Consider the following 23678-nt stretch of genomic DNA (forward strand, 5'->3'; position numbering starts at 1 on the left):
TACCAACAGTTGATAACAGAACTCGTTAGCCATTGTTGCTACATCATAAAAGCCTTCCAGGCCAGGCTGACAGGGCTCGGCGAGAGCCCGTCAGCGCAGCGCTGCTTCTCCGCTTTGTCTGAAAGCAGAAAGCACAGCTGCAGGAGGGGGAAGGAAGGCAGGTACGGTGGTGGGGATTGGTCAAGCATCGCGGCATAGGGATTCTTGCACATTTGGGTCAGAGACACGGCTCCTCATTCGTCCTTTATCTCAGCCCAGCAGTCATACGCAAGGGCAGATGATTTTGGGGGCCATTGATAACGTAAATGACTTCATAGACCGCTCAAGCTTTGCTCTCGTTGTCTCTTTAAACTGACTCAGAACCCCTCTGTGAAAACCGTCTCCGTCACTCACAGTTACCCGTTATAATGAACAGGCGTTTCCAGATGCTGTTATTAACAGCGGTTCCGTCTCCACTGATGCAATGTGACAATCACAGCCGCGGACCCTGCTCCTCCAGACCATGTTTATTTGTAGTTATTAAATGCCACATTTCATAAAACCTGTGCTCTATAGTGGACTGGTTTGGAACCCATATGTAGCATAAGGTATAGAACATAAACTTGCAGATAGATAACTGTGAATATTGGGATTGGTTTGCTTCCGGGTTCTCAGTGACATCATCGGCAGCTAGGGCCCAATTCACAAAGGGTTTCCACGCTTGTTGTGGAGGCCCCCACATCAGTCATGGCGGGTGCCCCGCATCTGTGATGGGACCTCCATACCGCAATTACCCATTGTGGCGGTCCCGCAAACAGCATCAGAGGAGGTACTCCGAACGCTGCAGAGGGGCTCTGCTTATGCAGGTGCACCCTCTCACATAAAACCCTGCCTTCAGGATTGATAAGGCCTGCCATAGGGGTGACTGATAGGTTTATATGTGCAGTGATATAGAATATAGTGAACCTATATCTAAGTAAAGGGTGCACGCAGCACCTTACACAGGCTGCAGTAGCAGACCTGTGGTGCCAGTTTGAATGTTTTCACAGGGGTGGCACAATACATGCTGCAGCCCCTGGGAGGCCTCTGTGGTACCTATGCCCTGGGTACATAGTATACCATATACTAGGAACTGATAAGGGTACCCTAGAATCCAATCTGGAGTGTACCTAAAGTACATGCAATCAATTTAGAGGAGACAGCAGATAAACTAGGGTCCTGATTAGCAGGATCCCAGTCAGACTAGTCGAAAACCAGAAAACACCAGGAAAAAGTGGGGGTAACCATGCAGTCAGATTCCACCTCCCTACATCAACAACATAGTATTTTTCTGGGGGAAAAACAAGCACTGGACCCCTCTCAATATGGCTTTAGAGAAGGCTATACCACTGAGTCAGCTCTCATTAAGGCCACAGAGGAGATCCGGGAAGCCATGGACCGAGGTGGCAGGGCAGCCCTGATCCTATTGGATCTGTCCGCGGCCTTTGATACGGTCCATCATGATAGTTTGATGAACCGTCTCAAGACATGTGAGGTCCAGGGTAAAGCATGGGACCTTCTTAAATCTTTTTTATCAGGCGGAGGACAGATTGTATTTCTAGGTACATTTCAGTCCAAACCCTTTGCGCTGCCGTGTGGAGTGCCGCAGGGGTCCTCATTGAGCCCCCCACTCTTCAACGTGCATGTCTCATCACTGGGCCCTATTATCAGTGCATTCGGGTTTGGTCTCACCTCCTATGCTGACGACACACAAATGGTGGTGTCTCTGCGACCTGGCCAAGAGATGGGAATAGAGAAAGTCTGTGTGGAATCAGTTGGGAGATAGATGGCAGACAATTGCCTAAAACTTAATTCAGGCAAAACTGAAGCAATGTTGTTTGGGAACGATATACATTTCTGGACCCCAAATTGGTGGCCTGCCTCCATGGGTGCTCTCCCTAATACCCTCTAAAAAGGTGAACATTTGGGAATAATAATTAAGCCTGGGCGATAAATTCCGTCCCGTTCGCGGAATTTGCGGAATTTGGGTAATTTCGCGTTCTGCGGAGAACGCAGATTTTTTTGCCTGTTCGCGTTCTCAAAATGCGTGTTCGCAAGATATTGCTCCCCGAACACGCAAACAGCAATCGCGAACAGGCAAAAAGCATCGCGAACAAACAATTCCGCGTGTTCGAGGAATTTCTGCGTGTTCACAGAGATTTTTTACCGTTTCGTGGAGCTTTGCGTAGCGCGACTACGCAAATTCCGCCCACCCCTAATAATAATGGAGGAGAAACTCTCCTTTGGGGCCCAAGTAAAAGCCTTAACATCAACAACATTGCATGTTCTTAGAACTGTTAAGAAGGTGTTGCCGTTCTTAACTCCTGGGAGTCGGCAAACAGTGGTTACAGCACTGGTCATGTCAAGGCTGGATTACTGTACCAGCCTCTATCTAAATATTCAACAAAGATTCCTGTATAAACTTCAGCTGCTACAAAATGCTGTGGCCAGATTACTTACGGGCACATATAGGTTTTCCCCAATATTCAAAGAGATACAAAAATCGCACTTGCTCCTGGTGAGGAGCCGAGTACTTTTTAAATCTCTTTGAATGGTTTTTAAAGCACTCCAAGGCTTAGGACCGGATCATTTAAGATGCCAGTTTCAATGGTATACACCGACAAGAACCTATGGTCTCTGGGAGCAAAACTGGTCCACTGACAAAAAAAGCACAGTGGGGTGGTAGAAGTTTCTTTTCATGTGCGGCAAAAGCTTGGAATGATCTGTCATTCCACTTGAGATATGCCACCAATCTTTCAGCTTTCAGGAAGGGGTTAAAGACGTGGCTTTTTGATAAATAAACCTCTTTTTCTAGCTCTTCTCAAAGGAGAAGTAACTAGCACCAGGACACCTTAGAGTAACCGTGCGCTTTAAATGTTTCCTTAACTTAACACTGCTCCACCAGGGTCTCCAGAGAGCCGAGCCAAGCAGGGTAATGGAGGATGGTGGTCTCACCCACCTTCTTTTGTCCCTCTGGGGTCTCCAAAGACCCAAGGGAGGTGAGAGAATGTGTGTGGCACTCTTCCCCCATCAGATGCCACATTCCCTGTCAGCCTCTGGTCTCTCCTGACCTCCTCTGACAAAGAAGCCTGAACAGAGGGCCAATCAGCACAGCCACAGCTCTGAGCTCCATCAAGAGTTAGTGAGGGAGGGAGAGGAAAGCAAAGAAGGTGGTGGGGTGGGTGGCAAGAGGCCAGGCATTGGCCAGGAGAGGACAGGGAGGGGATTCTCTCACAAGAGATGTGTTGGTGTAGGCGGGGTGGCAGGGCCCTCTTCTTTCTTCATATTGGGTGGAGGAAAGGAGGATAAATGTTGAGAGTGGTAGGAGTGGGTGGCAGGACATCAAGCACTTCTTTGAATATTTGGGTGGCATAAGAGGGAGTAATCTTGTGGCTTTCAGGATGATAGTTATGTGTTTTTAAAATATGAGTGCAGCAGGGCAGTCATGAGATGGTGGTGCTGAGACTGCCTTCGGCCTCGCAGGTATAAGATGGTGTAAGGGGCTAGAGCAGGTAGGAGCAGGTCTTGTGTCGCTGATATTGTGCTGCGGGGGAAAGAAATAAAGTCCCATACATTGAACAAAATGTATATCACTCATTCTGGGTGACATCATGGGAAATTCCTTTAGTATGAAGCCGGAATCACGCTGTGCCTTTACAGCGCCGGTAATAGAATGAACGCATTATTACCACGCATTCTTATAGCACGCAAGTCATTACAATGACTTGCTTTAGGGGGCACATTGGTGGAGTGGTGTTGGATTTGAAGTCCAACACCTTCCCTTCTGTTGTGCAGATTGGAGCTGGAATAGTAAACAAGACTAATCCAAGTCCAGCACCCCCTTAAGGCGAGTTGTTGTAACAATGTAGGAGAGTAGGATCTGCTTCACATGGGTACACCCACTTTTTGCTGGTGTTTCACTGTTTTTCAACCTTAGTCTGGCTGTGGCCCTGCTAATCTGGACCCCAGCCTAGCTGCTTCCTCTCATAAGCCCCTCTTATGGCTAAAACAAATGAAGGGTGAAAACCCCAAACTGCTTAGGTGGTCCATTTCCCTACAGGGGATAGACTTTACAGTGGAACATAGACCTGGGAGTAACCATGCCAATGCAGATAGACTCTCTAGGTATTTCCACTTAGAACATGAAGACTCAACTGGTCAAGGTTAGTTTAATGTCCTTGCGTGGGGGGGGGGTTGTGTAGGAGAGTAGGATCTGCTTCACAGCCTAGCTACTTCCTCTCTAAAATGGATTCCATGTACAATAGGTGCATTTCTAATTGGATTCTGGAGGGCCTTATAAGCCCCTAGTATATGGTATACTATGTACCTCGGGCATAGGTACCTCAGAGGCCTACCAGGGGCTGAAGCATGTATTATGCCACCCCTGGGAAGCACTCCAAAATGACACCACAGGTCTGCTACTGCAGCCTGGGTAAGGTGGTGCTTGCACCCCTTACTGTGGTATAGGCTACCTATATCACTACCTATGGCAGGCCTTAACAATCCTGAAGGCAGAGTGCTTGGTTTTTATGTGAGAGGGTGCCCCTGCATGAGCAGAGACCCTCTGCAGCGTTCGGAGTACCTCCTCTGATGCTGTTTATGGTGCAGCCTGACCATATACTCTTAAGTGCATTATAACCTCGCGGTAAATGCTAACTTTGGACTGGCTGCACGGAAACATGTCGTGTTTGGTGTCAAACGCTTTGGAATACTACCCTCCCCCCCGCCAGTTCTGGAGGCGGGGGTAGCATTTCACCCTTCTAGAGGGAGAGACATGTTCACACTGGTCTACCCAGTAAAGACTTTCTACATCCCTGGCATCAAAAAATGGATGCCACTGCCACAGACACAGGTCTGGCCTCCTGCTGCTGACTGAAACTCTGGCAGGGGAGGCCTGGACAATAATTTTCCTGTCCCGGGGAGGTGTAAGCACCTCCCCAGACAAGCAGATGTGTATTGGGGCTGGACGGCAGCACTCTCTGGTGCTCTGAAGTTCTGCACTGGGGAACACTTGGTGTCCCTGTGCATAGTCCAGTTTAAACCGGTTGCAGGGGCTACCTGCCCCTGCTCTGGCACGAAACTGGACAAAGGAAATGGGTGTAACCACCCCTCTTTCCAAACCCTCCCATAGGTGGGTCCCTAGAGTATGTCCAACCCTTAAACTTTGTAAAAGTATGGGAACCCAGTCCTTGCCACTTTTGATTACCCTGGACAAAACTCAGCAACATATATCCTGGACCTTCTACTTTCTATTTTCGCAAGAAGACTGAAGAAATCTCCCTTGGGATCAAGGAGTGACTCCCCTGCTTGGCAGGCACCAAAGAAGCAACTGACCGGTCTGCATCGCTGAAGCTCCCGCTGGACGCCGAAGTCTTTGCATCATCAGAGGTGGATTTTCAGACTTCTCCGAGGCTAACCTGAGTCCACAGCAAAGCTGAGGCCCGTGGCTATCGTGGGTGACGTGGAACTGTGACCCCTGGACACCGTGAACTTTTGCTGATCCATCATCTTCCTGGTCTTCCTTGAAGTTGGGCTTTGGGCTCTGAGTAGCCCCAGCCTTGAGCACCTCCAGCACCGAAGATTTCTGGCCTCCTCTCCACGAGTGACCCGTGGGCCAGTTTCCAGTGTGACTGCTTGAGGCTCCTTCGCGATCGCTAGCCCGTTGGCTAGTAGGTCTCCAGGGTGGGGGCCATTTTTGTTACTGGGGGGCCTGCAATATCGGCCCCCAGCAACAAAATCAGCCGAAACTGGCCCTAGTAAACAGCTCAGCTGCACCCCATCAGCCCCCCTAGGGGGAGCAGCTGAGCAGTTTGCCAGCCCCGGTTTCAATTCCCAGTCCAGCCCTGAACAAGACACACATTCACAATAACTTGTGACTAACTACAGCTGTCCTACCAGGGACTACAGAGGTCCTCAGGCACAGCTCAGTATTGTGTTGAAAAAAATAAACTTCTTTTCACTTCAATGTTAGCCGACTTCAGAAAGCTGTCTATAAGGACGCAATAGGTCGGTTCTACAAATAGGTGGTAGCGCAAAAGAAAGTGGCAACAAAAGAAATTAGTAGCAATCCGGACCGCTAGAACGCATTACTGCCTATAATCAGATTCCCTCTAAGCAGAAAAGTAGAACAAACATAGGTTTCTACTGCTAGTTGTCTCTGACTCACCTGAGGCCTGCAGCTTCGGTGGCTGGCACCGCTAGGCTGCAAAAGACCGTGGCCAGCAATTATTAAATTATGGTCTGACCGTCTCTGTGCCTGGGACCCACCGGCCACCTCACATGCAGTTTACACTGCTCATGACAATACTGGCCCAGCCCTGCCCCACCCTATCCCTCACCATGAGGCTGAAAGCCACGCAGCTGCGCGCAGCGCACCATGCAGCATGTACGCACCATTTAACTTATGAGGCGGGGCAGCAGGCGTAACTTTAAAACTATGTTCCAGATGGACCCTGCTGTCAGCGAATGTACTGTGTGCCGAGGGGGCCCATGGAGCTCAGGGGCCCCCGCAATGCAGGGGCTGCGGGGGCCTGTGTTACACCCATGAAAATACTGGCGCAGCACGTATTGCCTGTGCAGCGCCGAATTTGCCATAGAGTATGCCGGCCATTCCCCCAGAACGCTGGTTCATGCAGCTCTCTGGAACTCCTAAGCCACTTGAAGTTACACTCCTGCCCTCTTCCGACCCCATTTACAGCAGTAACTGTCATTTACCTGCTGTGCTTGTTTTGAATCGCTGTTCGTGACCTCCCTGTTGCACTGCTACCCTGCATACTCTCCACAGGCCTGACTGCTACTGGCATCTCCAGAGGGTGGGCAGATAAGGCCCTGAGGAACTGCCATTTTTGTATGGTCACCCCCGGAATCCTTTCCCCAATGCTGATGGTATTTACTGGAGCCTGCCACCCAGGCCACAGTGCCAGCGCTCTCTCCCTAATTTATGATGCATTTGAAATGGTAATCCCAATTGTAGCCGCGGCTGGTGCAGGTAAGGGCGGGTGGAGGGGGAGTCAACAGACGGCGACAAGGGAAAATACAGTTTATAACAGAAAACCACTTAACTTGCTCTCGCTACATTGACGAGTTGGCATAACAGGAGAAATGTTTTTATTTCTCCTTTCTTTTCTGACCTAGCATGTGTGCTGCAGTGTTTAGCATGCATACAAAGTGGGGAAAGCTTTTACACTTATCTAGACATGGTATTTTGTACAGGAAGGATACCCTTCCTGTAAAAAACCTATGCTAGGCTCACGCACAGACCCTAGGGTGTGTGTGTGTGGTGCTCAGCAGCTGAAATCACCGCCGGCTCTACGGAAAGAGGAGAGAGACAGATCTCTGTAGATATGGCACACTCCTGCTCCCTCCCTATCAATCAGCGCAGCCTCTTTGGGTGCTGTGCTGCGTTGTGTGTAGTTTTAAAAAATCTGGCCCAGAGAGAGTCAAATTATTACCAGTGGTTAATTTGTAAGAAAAAAAAATAATACGTGCCAGGACTATCATCAGTAGACAGCTTGCACTAGCCTAAAACAGAACCAACTACTTAGCATGAAAGTGGGGAGAAGATGTGGCTTAGTTGCCAGAGCTGCTGACTTCAGAGGTGAGGAACCAAGTTCGGGTCCCAGCTCAACATCCTGAGATTCTGGGCAAATGACTGAATCTCCCCTTGCCTAGCATAACTGCACGTGTCTTAACTGGTGCTCGTGAAATGCGCCGGTGTTGATGATTATGTGTTGGTCCTGAGCACCGGAAACCACTGGCTCAAATTAAGCACTGATTACTACCCTGTATTTTCGAGCTGTTCAGTCTGAAGCCATGCAGTAAACCCCAAGATCTTTCAAGTTAATCTATGTGCTTTAGATAGTACAATGTTGAGAAAAATAAACAGAGCCTGTGGGGCATATTATCAAGCATGGAGTTAAAATTATCGCCGCTTTAGCGGCAGAAAACTGACAGAAACCAGACACTCAAATAATAATTCCAGGCTAGTGGAGCTGATGGTTCCTCTGAGCCTTTAAAAACCAGATTTTATTGCACTGCATTGCAGCCGAAAAGCTTTCAAAAGGGTGTAAGAAAGCCCAGCACGTTCATTCTGAAAGTTTGGTGCGTGCAGCACGTGGTAGCGCGAGCCGGATCGAGAGAAGGCTCGAGACTCTGACACAACGGCGCCTCTCCTCTTCAATAGCGCAAAGTACATTTCTTTAAACTGCAGGTGTGGTGGTTCGGTATGCATTAAAAAAATAGAAAGACGTAATGCACAAATAAAAAAAAGTACAATTAAGGATTGAAAACGCAGCTAACCTTTGTCCATGTCACAATACATTACGCACCTGCTCCCGCCCTCCCTATTATCAGTCCGAAAAGTAGTTTCTCATCAGTCACTTTCTGAAAGAAGACCAGAAATCATATCGGCCAATGGACAGGTAAACTCTTTACCACGTTTTGGCATACTGTGGATGGTTCATGTCTCTTTGTCTATGACGAACTCACAAAATGCAGTTTATCCAATTTAACATGACATTGTTTCCTCTCGGCGTTTGCTGTTACAGACCAGAGGTCTTACAGGTGCTGATTGTACTCTGCAGGCATCCTACCCTGCACACGTCTCTCACCTGCAAAGGAATGTATGACGTGCAGCTGTTGCCCTGACCCTCTCGTCTATGTTACTTACATGTAACATACAGATCTCCCAGTTGTACTTTGTGTGTGTATGAGTTTTCAAATATGAAATGTAATGTAAATGTAAATTGATACTTGTATAGCGCACTACTCACCCGCAAGGGTCTCAAGGCGCTTGTACGAATACCGCTGTGGAACCCATCCTGGCTTTCCCTGTGAGGCGTCCACTCCTGGGCACCCCCAAGGTGGAGGCCAGGCATCCTTAGCGTTGTGGGGGCCGTTGTGGAGATTAAGCAAGCTATTGCCCAGAGTTGCAGAGTGGGACTCCATGATTGGAATGGCACCGAGGCGAGAATTATCAGGTCCGTGGAATTTTTGGGCCCAAGACCCGCCGAGGCGGGGAATTAAACCCTGGTCCCAGGCCAGACCTCTGCATCAGGGTTTGCCACTCTAATCATTGAGCCACACTTCTCCATCAAATCACACAGGGAGGTGTGATATACATACTACATGAGAAGTTGTGGCAGGGTAGTGCACACTGGTGTAATGACACTTCAGGAGGCCTCCCTACAAGGCGCGTGGGTGGCCCCCTCCGGGCTCAATCAGAAGCTCTGCAGCCAGAGTGCTGTGCTGGTGGGGTCCCCTGGAGCTTGGGGCCCCCCCGCACCGCGGGGGCTGCGGGGAACCTGTGTTACGCCCCAGCTGTGGTGGTCACAATGACCGAATAGAAGGGGTCCTCTCTAAAAGCAAAGCCTGACTAAAGGGCCAGGGCTGCTCAACATGCCCTGGACTTCCAAGGAAAAGGCGGCTTCCGGCAGTTACTGAAATAACATAACACACTGATCCGGTGGAGAAAGAAACCCTGAGATATTCAAATAAAAAGTGTGGCTTTAAGCAGCAATGAAAGATAAGAAAAATAATGTAAACAAATTTCGTTACAATATAATGCCCACCTAAAAGCTGAAAGGCTTTGAATCAACATATCTTACTTCATTTACAGTCATTACAGAATCATGTTATGTGTTTCCTGGGGGTCCCAAGCAGGCTAATGTCGCCCAAATGATACTACCTAATATTAGTCGTAATACTAAATAGAAAACTTAGCTGTTGGTTTGTGCAAATAAAATGTTGGGTCAGCCCCCCTGAAGCGCAGCCCCACAGTGTGGGGTATGGGCAGCCCCCTGGAGCGCAGCCCCACAGTGTGGGGTATGGGCAGCCCCCCGGAGCGCAGTCCCACAGTGTGGAGTATGGTCGGCCACCTGGAGCGCAGCCCTGTAGTGTGGGGTATGGTCAGCCCCCTGGACCGCAGCCCTACAGTGTGGGGTATGGTCAGCCCCCTGGAGCGCAGCCCTACAGTGTGGGGTATGGTCAGCCCCCAGAGCGCAGCCCTACAGTGCGGGGTATGGGCAGCTTCTGGGAGCGCAGCCCCACAGTGTTGGGCATGGTCAGCCCCCTGGAGAGAATCCCTACTGTGTGGGGTATGGGCAGCTCCCGGGAGCGCAGCCCTACAGGGTGGGGTATGGTCGGCCCCCTGGCGTGCTGTGCTACAGTGTGGGGGTATGGTCAGCCCCCTGGAGAGCAGCCCTACAGGGAGGGGTATGGTCGGTCCCCTGGAGCGCTGCGCTAGTGTGGGGTATGGTCGGCCCCCGGAGCGCAGCCCTTCAGTGTGGGGTATGGTCGGCCCCCTGGAGCACTGTCCCACAGTGTGGGGTATGGTTGGCCCCCAGGAGTCCCTCGCTACAGTGTGGGGTATGGTCTGCTCTCTGTAGCTATTGACGCAGTGTGGGGTATGGTCAGCCCCCAGAGCGCAGCCCTACAGTGCGGGGTATGGGCAGCTTCTGGGAGCGCAGCCCTACAGGGTGGGGTATGGTCGGCCCCCTGGCGTGCTGTGCTACAGTGTGGGGGTATGGTCAGCCCCCTGGAGAGCAGCCCTACAGGGAGGGGTATGGTCGGTCCCCTGGAGCGCTGCGCTAGTGTGGGGTATGGTCGGCCCCCGGAGCGCAGCCCTTCAGTGTGGGGTATGGTCGGCCCCCTGGAGCACTGTCCCACAGTGTGGGGTATGGTTGGCCCCCAGGAGTCCCTCGCTACAGTGTGGGGTATGGTCTGCTCTCTGTAGCTATTGACGCAGTGTGGGGTATGGTCAGCCCCCAGAGCGCAGCCCTACAGTGCGGGGTATGGGCAGCTTCTGGGAGCGCAGCCCCACAGTATTGGGCATGGTCAGCCCCCTGGAGAGCAGCCCTGTAGTGTGGGGTATGGGCAGCTCCGGGAGCGCAGCCCTACAGGGTGGGGTATGGTCGGCCCCCTGGAGCGCTGCGCTACAGTGTGGGGGTATGGTCAGCCCCCGGAGCGCAGCCCTACAGTGTGGGGTATGGTCAACCCCCTGGAGAGCAGCCCCACCGGTGGGGTATGGGCAGCCCCCTGGAGAGCAGCCCTACAGGGAGGGGTATGGTCGGTCCCCTGGAGCGCTGCGCTAGTGTGGGGTATGGTCGGCCCCCGGAGCGCAGCCCTTCAGTGTGGGGTATGGTCGGCCCCCTGGAGCGCTGTCCCACAGTGTGGGGTATGGTCGGCCCCCTGGAGCACAGCCCTACAGTGTGGGGTATGGTCGGCCCCCGGAGCGCAGCCCTACAGTGTGGGGTATGGTCGGCCCCCTGGAGCGCTGTCCCTCAGTGTGGGGTATGGTCAGCCCCCTGGAGCGCTGTCCCACAGTGTGGGGTATGGTCGGCCCCCAGGAGCCCCTCGCTTCAGTTTTGTGTATGGTCGGCTCTCTGTAGCTATTGACGCAGCGGGCAGTGTCAATCTTTTCTTTGATAAGCTCGCTGGATAGGCATTTGTTAATGGCGCTGTCAATCACCTTCCGTGACGGCACTTCCCCCGTGCACGAGAGTCTCGGATTTAATTGGTCGACAGGAGTGTGTGAATGCCTCGGCAGCAGCGGCCGCTCTCTGTTCACCCTCTGTTGTGGCAACATTTGAAAGGAACTTCTTGTTCGGGCCGTGGTCCCTGGAAGCAGTCATGTGTAATTGCGGCAGCATTCTTCTCTGCAAAATGAATTATAGATAAGTATGAAAATGCTGCCTGGCCAAGCAGTTTATTGCTTTGCTTTTCATTTCTTTTGCTCTTAGCAAGTTTGAATAGTTATTCTTAACAACAATACGCCTTTAATATGCTTAACTCTTGCCTGGCAAATTCTGTGTCTCACTGAAGATAAACTTCCTGTGGAGATATAGGGCCTCCTCACAAGAAAATGACGCAGCGCGGCGCCGCAAGCCATTTAGCTGTGCCGTGCTGCGTCATTTTGAAAGTCCATGGATGCGTCATATTAACAACATAACGACGTATCCCTGTGCTTTCCCCTGCGCGGGCGCACAATTGGCTGCCATGCGCCAGCGCAGGCACCCACGCGTCATTTAGCAAGGGTGCCTGTGCTACGGGGATGATTGTTTTTGTGCAGGAAGGGGCACCTTCCTGCACAATCCTTGATGGCATCTTCCTCTTTCTATGCGCGCTGCAGAATACAGCACTCATAGAAAGAGGAAATAATGAGGGGAAATAAAAGTATTTCTCCTCGTTGCTCCACTCCTACGCCTCTCCTGGGGCGGTGTAAGATTTGACGCATTCCCGGTTTTACAAATGTTGCGTGGGAACACCCACAGCAACACCCATGGAACGCTCCTTTCATGCAGAGTAATGCGTGAAAGGGGCCCATATGTACAAGGCCATGAAAAGCCACGCAGGGTGGGTTTACGTGGCCTTGTAAATATGGGCAGGCACACCGCGCCGCCGGTGCGTTACAAAAAGTGAAACACCGGCAGCGCAATGGACTTGTAACTGAGGCCCATAAGGTGGGTATTCGCTGAGGGCTCACTTTATTAAGGGCGAAGGAGGCTGGTGCTCAGGGAACCTCTCGAGCCATCTCCTTTTTGAGGTACCCAGCAGCATTCCGTAGCGCCTCCAGCTCCTCTGTGCCCCTGGCACAGTACAAGGAAACAGTGCCCACAGCACAGCTCCCATTCCAGCCCTCACTCATTGGCATACAGTGTGTGAATCAACAGAAGTGAATCACAATACAAAAGAAGGAAGAAAAAACACAGAAGCCAAGGCGAGACTGCGAGTTAGGACGCATCCCAACGAAAGAGTGTCAGAGGTGATGTACTCAGAGGGGAACATGTTTTCATATACTGTGGAACTGCCCGATCATATAGAAATATTGGAGGAAAGTGGCCAGAATGATGTCAGAGGTGTTGGAACAAGAGGTCCCCCTTGATGCCAGGTGGCATATACTGTGTGTGTCGGGTGAATTGTCCTGCCCTAAATATCAAAGAATGTGGCTACAAATGGCAGCAATGGTGGCCAAAAGAAACATCGCCGGGGCATGGGGGCGGTCCAGCCACCTAAAGTCTCCCAGTGGGAAAAAGATATGGACTGGTGCTGCGCAGCTGAAAAAACAATTTACGAGAGCCGGGGATGCCCGAAGAAATGGGAGAAAATTTGGCAGCTGTGGGAAGATTATAGGGGGTTCGGAGGAGGATAGACTAGTTAGGTTGGGAGAGACAAGGAGGGGGGAGATCCGCGAGCTGGAATTAAGAGGAACTACTAGTGCTATGACATGTTCTGCACAGCGGACTTTGTAAACTATTGAAATTGTATGTAACCCAATTTATGAATTAATCGTACTTATACAAGCTGATTATTGTTTAATAAAAAAGATTTTAAAAAAGAAAAAGACTGCGTGAATAAAAGCAATAGAGGTGCAAATGGAAAAGAGCTGTTCTCCTAATACAAATATACATACATGAATTCCAGAATGCAAATTAACCTCAGCGCAAACTTGTCGGAGGTCTAAAGCACGTCTCTGAACTTCTTTTGTCAACCAGTAAAGAAGAGTTGTCGAACCATATGCAGCTCGACAACACATTCCTGGGATCAGGAACAGCACTCTTTAGACATTCCACTACTGACCATTCGCAACTCTAAAGGGATTCCCTCTTTCTCTATCACCTTCCAACGCATCACCATTATTTCTTTAAGTGTGGGAGGTAAAATCCGCTCCACCAATGGAGTTCGCGAGTTATGCCCACTCCGCGGTCCAATTGGAGTGCAGAGTTTGGCAAAAACTCTGCCGACCACCGTGTGGCAGAGTTCTCTCACTCATGGCTCTCTTAGGGTAAGTTGGCAAGCTACAAAAATGAGCAACAGACCGCCTCCCAGAGAGATTTCTTAATGTGGCGGGTGCGGCAGGACACCATAGCTCGCATCGAGAAAGTTGCAGCTAGTGTGAAGAAAGCTGGGGCTTTCTAGAAAACCTACTTGAGCGGCAGAAAGCAGCAGCGCCCTCTGGCACACCGCTGGGTGCCATTCGTGCTGATTTTACAGGGTACGACAAGCTCTCGGTGATAAAAGTCAGCGTGAGCGGCGCGATGGACGGGAATTCTACCACTTGTTGAACTACACAGAATCTCGCAGGGTTTTCAGGTAACTCCGTGGGATTCTGTGGAGTAAAACTCCGCCCGTTCTGCCAACCCCTCTCTTTCTTCCACCTTCCCAACAATTCATTTTCCAAATGGTGGGCTAATTCTCACCAAATCCGAACTATAGAAATATATTTCCTTTGCTGGCTTGCACCTGTCACAGCTCTCCTTGTTCCTTCTTGTCCACAGACTTGTCTTCTTTCCGCTTAATGACCTCAAACTTGTTCAGCCAGGCAGTACAGACTAACCGCCTTCTTTACGTCTTGGCTAGTGTACTCTCCCACAGACAGGCGCGGTGAAGTACCATGCCCACTATACTGACACTTCGCCCACTCTATTCACAGTCAGTCAAAACATCATGTTTCTATCATAGGAGCCCCCTGGTCCAAAGGCCAATGGAAATTCTTTTAGGGCGGACATTCTGACACATTATTTTCTGTTCAACACCGCCTGGAACACCCGTTAGCCCCAAACAGAAAATAACTCCTATATCGTGAAATAAATCTCCTAGGGTGTTATGGCCAGTCCATTTAGATTTTTAAAAACAAGCAAACTATGACTTTGGAAGTTTTTTTTTTTTTTTAACTAAAATCTTTGCTGAGGGTCCTCATGAAAGGTGGCTCGCACCCAGTAAAGCTGCAGGAGGGCCAGCAAGGCAGCAGATGCTCTTCTGAGACTGAAAGCATCTCTGCCAGACAGGCCAAGATTTCTAGATACGGTGGGATGGATGGCAACTGATCAAGCCTTTAATAACTCCCTAAGGGCCTGATTCAGAGTTTGGCAGCTGGGTGCTCTCTCAAAGTGTGAGGGATGGTCCATTCCCTTATGACAAGTGCAACAGGCTATAATGCGCGGGGAACAACCTTTACAACGCAACTTTTACAACGCACTACCATTACAACGAAACTGTTACAACGCAAGTGCATTGACAACGCAGGACATTACAACGCAAGTCTTTACATCGACTTGCACTAGATGGCGTGCTAACATTAAAAATAGTGTAGTTTACTATCCCAACACCTTCCCTACTGTTACGTGGACTGGAGTTGGAATAGTAAATTACACTTTTTTAATGTTAGCACGCCATCTAGTGCAAGTCGATGTAAAGACTTGCGTTGTAATGTCCTGCGTTGTCAATGCACTCGCGTTGTAAAACTTTCGTTGTAACAGCATGCGTTGTAACAGCATGCGTTGTAACGTCATACATCCATAATGCGCATGTCATAAGGTGGAATAATATCCATCACATTTGTCACAGAGTGACCCTCCTCCAACCTCTATTTTACGCATGCGCAGTGAACTCTGCTCCGTTCGCGGAGCTTGCGGAGTTTTCTCCACTCCGCGCTCTGCGGAGTTCTGAAAAGCTCTGCTCCGCGTAGCGGAGTAATTTCCTCACTAATGCTCATCAACATCAAGTTGGTGAGCACAAGTCAGGAAAATCCACCTCCTGGTGAGGTTTCTCAACACTGGCCGTCATATTTCTCAATGCGGCCGGCCGTAGATGGTTGCGACCGCTTGCGTTGAAAAACCTTCCATTCGCCTTGAGATAGCTGCAGCTTGGGTAGAAAATCTACTTGAGCAGCAAGAAAAGATGCAATGCCCTTTTGCGCTGTACATGGTGTTATATGTGCGGTTTTTGCAGCGCCGGACAAACACCTGGCACTAAAAATCAACGCAAATGGCATGACCAAACACACTCTGCCGCTTGCGGAACTTCGATTAGTGTGGCGGAGTTTTTGGGTCCATTTGCAGAGTTCTGCATAGTGGAACAACGCAAACTCTGTTCCACTGAATTCGAGAAGTAGTCAAGTAAAACTATGGCACATTTCTGCAACAATAGTGAAAACTAAAGCCTTTACTGAAGTGAGAGCTCGCATGCACCGCATTTACCATAGTGCATCTGAGCGAACTGGGGGCTCGCGTGTCAGGCTGCGTGCTCCTTGCCCCATTTGCTTCACTGGGCTCCTTTGAGCTAATGAGCTGACGAGCTATGGGTGATGCACCTGCGCTCAGTGAGTGGTATAGGGACCTGAGAAGACTGTGAGCCGCACGGCCGGCACCCTAAAAATGAAGTGTTACTCTCAACTGAAGAAAGACAATCGTCCTGAATTAGTGTCTAAAGATCCACAGCCGTGGCTGCACCAACCAGGGTGAAAACAAAGCACTTGAAGCGGAAGTCCGTGTTATCATGCACCGCACTTACCATAATGCATCCGAGTGAACTGGGTGCTGGGATGGCAGGCAGGGTGCTTCTTCCTCCCTGTGTTTAATTGCTTATGATATTGTGACCGCTATAGCGAGATCACCATCATGGTCTTTTTGTTGTAACCCAGGACCTTATTTTAGGTTTAAGTGGCCCTGGGAATTTGGTCATTTAGAGTTCTGTGGCTGTACCCTGATTTGTAAATTACTTCCTGAGGATATTTGTGTCATGAGTGTATATTGCATTGTATTGCAACATTTATATACTGTGCATAACACCTCATAATATAATCTCATAATATAGTGCATAATGCCTCTACATAGGGTGCTCCAGCGCTTGCCTACACGGGTAGCATGCTCCACTGTGTAGGGCGTTTGGTTGGAAGTGGGTTGTCTTTGGTTTGATTCTGTGGGGGAAGTGTTTCCATGCAGTGTGAGAGGACCGCAGAGGTGCATTCATTGCGTTGTGAGATGCAGTGCTTAGCAGTGTGATGAATGAAGGAGTGTGAGAGACAGGCGCACAGCTTCTGGTTTTCAGAAAGCTGCCGCTCTGCAGGTCCCTTGTTGGTATTTCTTACGTTCGTAGTCCACTTAGCTAGTTACTGCACTAGGCTACCCATTCTGAGATTCTTGAGTAGGCCTAGGTTAAAGGGAGATGTCTTGGAGGGATCGGCTGGGATGAGCTTTGTTAATATCATCCCATATCTGATCGTTATTGTGCGATGCCAAGAAGTGACATTATATGTAACTTGTTAGTACTTGCAGTTGGGAACTAAAGTAAATCTTCTGTTGGCGTTCGACGTGGGGCAGATCTCTTCAGCGATTCCTCACCTGACCATATGGTAATGGGTGGTTTGTTGCTGTGGACTCATACAGACCTGAGAAGAGCCTAGAAGACTGGACCTGCTGTCTAAGATGTGAGAAGAGTCTCGAAGACTAAATCTGCTGTCTGAGATGCTAAGAGCCTAGAAGACTGGTCCTGTTGTTTGGGATGCGAGAAGAGCCTAGAAGACTTAACCTCTAGTCTGAGACCTGGGAAGAGCCTAGTAGACTGGAACTGCTGTCAGAGATGCGAGAAGTGCCTAGAAGACTGGACCTGCTGTCTGAGACCTTAGAAGAGCCTAGAAGACTGCATTGCTGTCTAAGACCTAAGAAGAGCCTAGAAGACCAGATCTGCTGTCTGAGACCTGAGACGAGCCTAGAAGACCAGACCTGCTCTCTGAGACCTGAGAAGAGCCTAGAAGACCAGACCTGCTCTCTGAGACCTGAGAAGAGCCTAGAAGACCAGACCTGCTCTCTGAGACCTGTGAAGAGCCTACAAGACCAGACCTGCTCTCTGAGACCTGAGAAGAGCCTAGAAGACCAGACCTGCTCTCTGAGACCTGAGAAGAGCCTAGAAGACCAGACCTGCTCTCTGAGACCTGAGAAGAGCCTCCCTCTTACACCCAAGACAAAGAAGTAGACTCCAAGGATCAGAGGCTGACCTACTATTAAAGCTACAGGGACAAAACAAGCTACAAAATACCTTTTTTCGGCAATTTGACAACTGACCTTTTCCAACTGGGTCTGGAGTGCTGAATGGCCTCGTCCTGACACCCTGTGGGTCCCTAAGAGCCTCCTCTGAGGTCCTGAGGGTGTAGAAGTGTACTCCTATGGTGGATTGTGACTTTAAGGGCTAAGGTTAGAAGGTCAAATATTTCACAAGGATGAATCTAGTTGTTGTGTTTGACCTGCACTGCATCGCAGTCAGCATCAAATTGCGCCTACATCCTGGTCTACTGCAGCCATGGGCTATCATTGGCACTTTATGCTTCTTGGGGCTATTTTTAATTAAAACTTTAAACATTTTTGTCATTTTGTTTGTTAAATTGTATTCTATTTTTTTATTTTGAGGTCTTTATTGCTTTACCTCTCAGCTTTGTAACTGTTTTAGTACTGCGTAAATACTTTACACATCACTTCTAATTTAAGCCTGTCTGCTGTGTGCCCGGCAGAGCTACCGAGGGGTTGAGCTCAGTTTAATTTAGTCACTTTGAGTGTTCAACCTGACAAGGATTGGCAATATTACTTAAGGTGGGTACTTATCTCGCTCAACTATTACTCCAATTTCTTACATTAAGGAATAAACAGCACGTATAATCTGTTTACTTGGCTTTCCCTTCTGCTCAACAAGAAAGGCAATAACAAGCCCTGAGTCCTACTAGCAATCAGGACTGGAGCCATGGGAGGCCGAGAAGAAGAAGGACAGTGAATACTGCAGAAGTGTCGATTGATTAATGAAGTCGTCTGGACTGGAGTAATGAGGACGCTGAAGGCCAGCAAATTAATTATAGCCAAGGCGCCAGAGAGACAGGTTCTTCTGGACTGCAGCTTTAAGACTGAAGAAAAGCACAGAGGGCCTTATAAGGCAAGGTATAGAAGGAACAAGGTACTGGAAAAGAGGAACACAACAAAGTGTAGGGAACAAGGAACATTGACAGTCACATCCTAAATGCATGTAAGACATGTTAGAATCTGATTCTGCAGTACATGCCCTGGACGCTACTCGGTCATTTGGAAGTGTAATGCACAGTTCTACTCCATTCCAACGACCAAATTTTCCATGTCTGTTTTCCACATCTTACATGTCTTATCTCTCTGAAACTTGAAAAAACCCTTAATCCCTTCTGAGAGTTTGGTGAGATAACATGTTCTCCATACCGACTATTATGAGCATGTGTTTTCTGGCCATTCCTAATAATCATGATAAAAATATTTAACACGCATTAAATAGGAATAAGAGGCTGTATTACCTACTTTCGAACATGTAGCCCCCTCCTCCTATGAACCTGCTACAATCTGACTAAAAACAGAGACAAACAGAAATGACTTCTCCACGTATGACTGCTGAACTATGCCTTCAAGCTCCAGAACTCTGCACGAATGTAAGACGTTACTACGCATACATTCACCACGCATGGCTTACAATGCAGTTGTTACAACGACCGCGTTGTTACCACGGATGCCATTACATCATAAGTCGTAACAACAACTTGCTGTAGGGGGCGCACTGGACTAAGGAATAGTATTAATTACTATTCCTACTCCAGTTTGTGTAAAAGCAAAGAAGGTGTTGGATTCAAAATCCAACACATTCCCTGGTGTTGTACGCCCACTACAGCAAGTCGTTGGTACGACCTGTGATGTAATGCACGTGTGGTAACAACGCGGTCGTTGTAACAACTGCTTTGTAAGGCTATGCATTGTGGAAACAGCGTTGTAAACGCTGTTTCCCCTCTGCACTAATGTCAAGGGTGTGGGTAAGACTGGTGGAAGATAGATAAAGGGAAGAGAATATGGCAACAGAACTACCTAAGCTCACATTAGAAATGTTAGGAGAATAGGGATCTAATGGGGAAGCTCAGCCCGTGTTATCAAAGAAAGTAAAAATTCATAAAGAACAGGTACTCAAGAGACAATTCAGCATTCAGAGTAACTAAAACCCAGTATGCAGACGACATAGACAACAACATTAATAATGGAGAGGATGTGGGGTGAAGCACTCGGAAGATCCACACGGTAAGAGTGAAGCTCCGTAAGTTTCTCACCCACTGTACAAGTTACGGATGCTGACTGCTAAATATAACCAGGTAGAACAGCATGAAAAAGCAGGGTATGTAGAGCCAATAACTTCTGTGAAGTCATAAAAAGTAGCATAGAGGCATTACTCTTAAGAAACATCACCTAGTTAGTTAGCTGCGCCCACGACTCCTGGTGATCGCACAGGAAGGTGCAAGGCAGTAACAGCAAGGATCAGGAACAAAATACACAGTGACAATAGACCAGGACTGGAGAGGAGAAGTACTTAACAACAAGGATGGTAAAACATAGGCAACATTTGATGGAAGCATTCAAACACTTCACACTAGGGAACTGAGTACTAAGGGAGGAGGGAAAAAAGGCAAGGACTGTGAGACTGCGAAAAGGGTACTCCATGAGTAGGGGAAGTTGAAAAAACAAGGAAGCACCGGCCTACAACCAGCTGAAGAAACAACACAACCCTGCAGAAAGGTGAAGGTTTAGAAAAGAACTAAGCACTAGCGAGCAGTGGAATTTTAGGAAGAAAGGGTGCACTACAAGGCAGTGCTGCTTCAAGGAACTAGAAAACACTGGCAATTAGTGCAGCTCAGGAAACAAGCAATATCCCTGGCTCCGGAATATATGAAATGGAAGGCCAGCCAAACATCAACAGTCCCTCGATGGCCAACCCTGAACTGAAGCCATTAGGCTTCAAAAGAGCCGACTGACCAGCACATGCCCTAGGAGTAAACAGTCTAGACCCTGCCAGCTGCAGGTGTGCTGATCCCCCACCCATTCTCGACCTGCAAGGGTGGAGACAAAGCAGTGAGCAGTGAGCACTACACCTTGGCCAGCCTCTTCGCACTCAAACCCAGCCAACTCAAGCACTGCATACTGGCCTCACCCGACACCACACTAGAAGCCTTCTTGTGCGCCCACTGCCGAAGCACCTTCTCCATGAACACCTCACCCGGCCCCAGCGACAGGCCGCCTAACGCCAAACCCACCAACCTAATCCACTGCATCCTTCTCAACGTTTGGTCCCTGCACCGGCACACCATAGAGATATGGGACCTACTGGATACCCTTGCCCCGGACGTCGCCTTTCTCACCGATACCTGGACCACCGCTTCCTCCGGTCCTGACATCGCCACAGCTATACCAGAGGGCTACAAGCTAAAGAGGACAGACCGCCCTAACCGCCCGGGGGGAGGCCTCGCCATCGCACACAAAACCTCCCTCCAACTCTCCACCACCAGCCCAAGCAGCACTCTGCCCAACTTAGAACACCTCCACTTTCAGATCCACACCGACCCCAAGACTACGCTACGTGGCACGCTCATCTACACACCACCAGGGCCTCGCGCCCAACCCACCGCCACCATTACAGAACTCGCCGCATCCCATGCCATCACATCCACGGACTACATCCTACTCGGAGACCTAAATTTCCACCTCGATAATCTCCAGGATCCCGACTCCATCGCGTTACTTGAGAACCTCGCAAACTTGGGACTCAATCATCTGGTACACACGCCAACCCACATCGCAGGACACATGCTTGACCCCATTTTCGCTAGAGGGTCAAACATCCGGGTCACCCACACCACCCAGCATGCCTGGACAGACCACCACAGCATCCATTTCACCTTCACATCCAGCACCGCACCCAAACCAGCCCCGCGACCACCTTGCCGGAACTGGAGCAAGATCACTGAAGAACTGCTAAACGCCACGCTCCGTCGCGACCCCCCCTCTGCCACCACCACCGCAGACGCCAACACCGCCGCCGAGGAACTCCACCGATGGATCACCAGCTGCGCCGATGAGCTAGCCCCTCTCCGGCTGCCAGCCATCAAGCAACCGGCAAAAGCTGCTTGGTTCACCACCAAACTCCTAGAACCCATACGCACCTGCAGGCACCTCGAGAAAACTTGGAAAAACCAAAAGACCACCGAAGCCCACACCGACCACAAAGCAGCCATGAAGAACTATCCCCAACTGATAAGGGATACCAAAAGAACTTTCATCAGGGAAAAGATAAACTCCAACGCTTCCAACACCAGTGAGCTCTTCAACGTCATCAAGCATCTCACCAAACTACCTTGTGAATCATCCGACATCACTCTCTCCCAGGACCTCTCCAACAAGCTCAGCACCTTCTTCCACCAGAAGATCGCGACCCTCTACGACAACTTCAAAGAACCAACTAATACATCCACCCCCGCATCCACCACCAGCAACAAACTAACCATAACCACATGGACCCCCGTGACCATCGAAATCATTGCCGCCACCATGAAGAAGACCCACTCTGGAGCCCCCACGGATCCGTGCCCCCCCCCCACATCTTCCACAGAGCCTCCACCGCTATCGCCCCCGAGCTCGCCCGCACCATCAACTCCACCCTGGCCTCGGGCTCCTGCCCCATGGCCTGGAAACGCGCAGAAGTGAAACCCCTCCTCAAAAAGCCATCGGCCGACCCAACGGACCTAAAAAACTACCGACCCATCTCCCTCCTCCCTTTCGCTGCCAAAGTCACGGAAAGGCTCGTAAACACCCAGCTCACTACCTTCATCGAAGACAACACCATCCTGGACCCCTCCCCGTCCAGTTTCCGCAGCAACCACAGCACGGAGACGGCCCTGGTCGCCGCCACCGACGACATTCGCATGCTGATGGACCGGGGCCACACCGCGGCCCACAGCTTCCTGGACCTCTCCGCTGCGTTCAACACTGTCTCTCACCGCACGCTAACCACCAGCCTCCACAACGCAGGAATTCAAGGAACCGCACTCAACTGGATCAAATCCTTCCTCTCCGATAGAACTCAGAGGGTCATGCTCCCCCCCTTTCTCTCGGAGCCCACCGACATCGTATGTGGAGTCCCCCAGGGGTCTTCTCTGAGCCCTACCCTCTTCAACATTTTTCATGGCCTCTATCGCCGCTATCATCAGACAGCACGGACTTAGCATTGTGTCCAACGCGGACGACACCCAGCTCATCCTCTCCCTCACCAGCAACCCAGAAGACACCAGACTCAATTTCCAGGAGGGAATGAGAAATGTGGCGACCTGGATGAAGGACAGCTGCCTAAAGCTCAACTCTGAAAAAACCGAGGTTCTCATCTTCGGCCCCCGCCCCTCAACATGGAACGACTCCTGGTGGCCTTCCGCCCTGGGAACCCCATCCACCCCGACAGACCATGCTCGCAACCTCGGCATAATCCTCGACTCCTCCCTCTCCATGAACCGCCAGATCAACGCCATCTCCTCCACCTGTTTCAACTGCCACCGGATCCTACGTAAGACCTTCAAGTGGATTCCCCCAGACTGCAGAAAGACCGTCACCCACGCACTTATCACCAGCAGGCTCGACTACGACAACTCCCTCTATGCCGGAATCAACAAATCCCTACTACGAAAACTCCAGACCATCCATAACGCGGCCGCCAGGCTCAACCCAGGGACACCGCGCATGATCACATGACGCCACACCGGCGAGAACTACACTGACTCCCCGCGGAAAAGTGGGTCACCTACAAGCTAGTCAAGCACGCCTATAAATTCCTTAACAACATCGGACCCAAATACCTCAACCACCGAATGAGCTTCCACGCACCCAAAAGGAACCTCTGTTCGGCCGACCTCGCCTTGGCTGAGGTTCCCCGCATCCACCGAAGCAGGGCTGGTGGGAGAGCCTTCTCCTACACCTGGGCCACAGCATGGAACACTCTACCAGTAGAAATAATACGATCACCAACCCTGCACACCTTCAGACGGGCTCTCAAGACCTGGTTTTTCAATTAACTGGAGT

Source organism: Triturus cristatus, chromosome 3_1 (genome assembly GCF_964204655.1).
Source record: "Triturus cristatus chromosome 3_1, aTriCri1.1, whole genome shotgun sequence".
NCBI classification, from domain to species: Eukaryota; Metazoa; Chordata; class Amphibia; order Caudata; family Salamandridae; genus Triturus; species Triturus cristatus.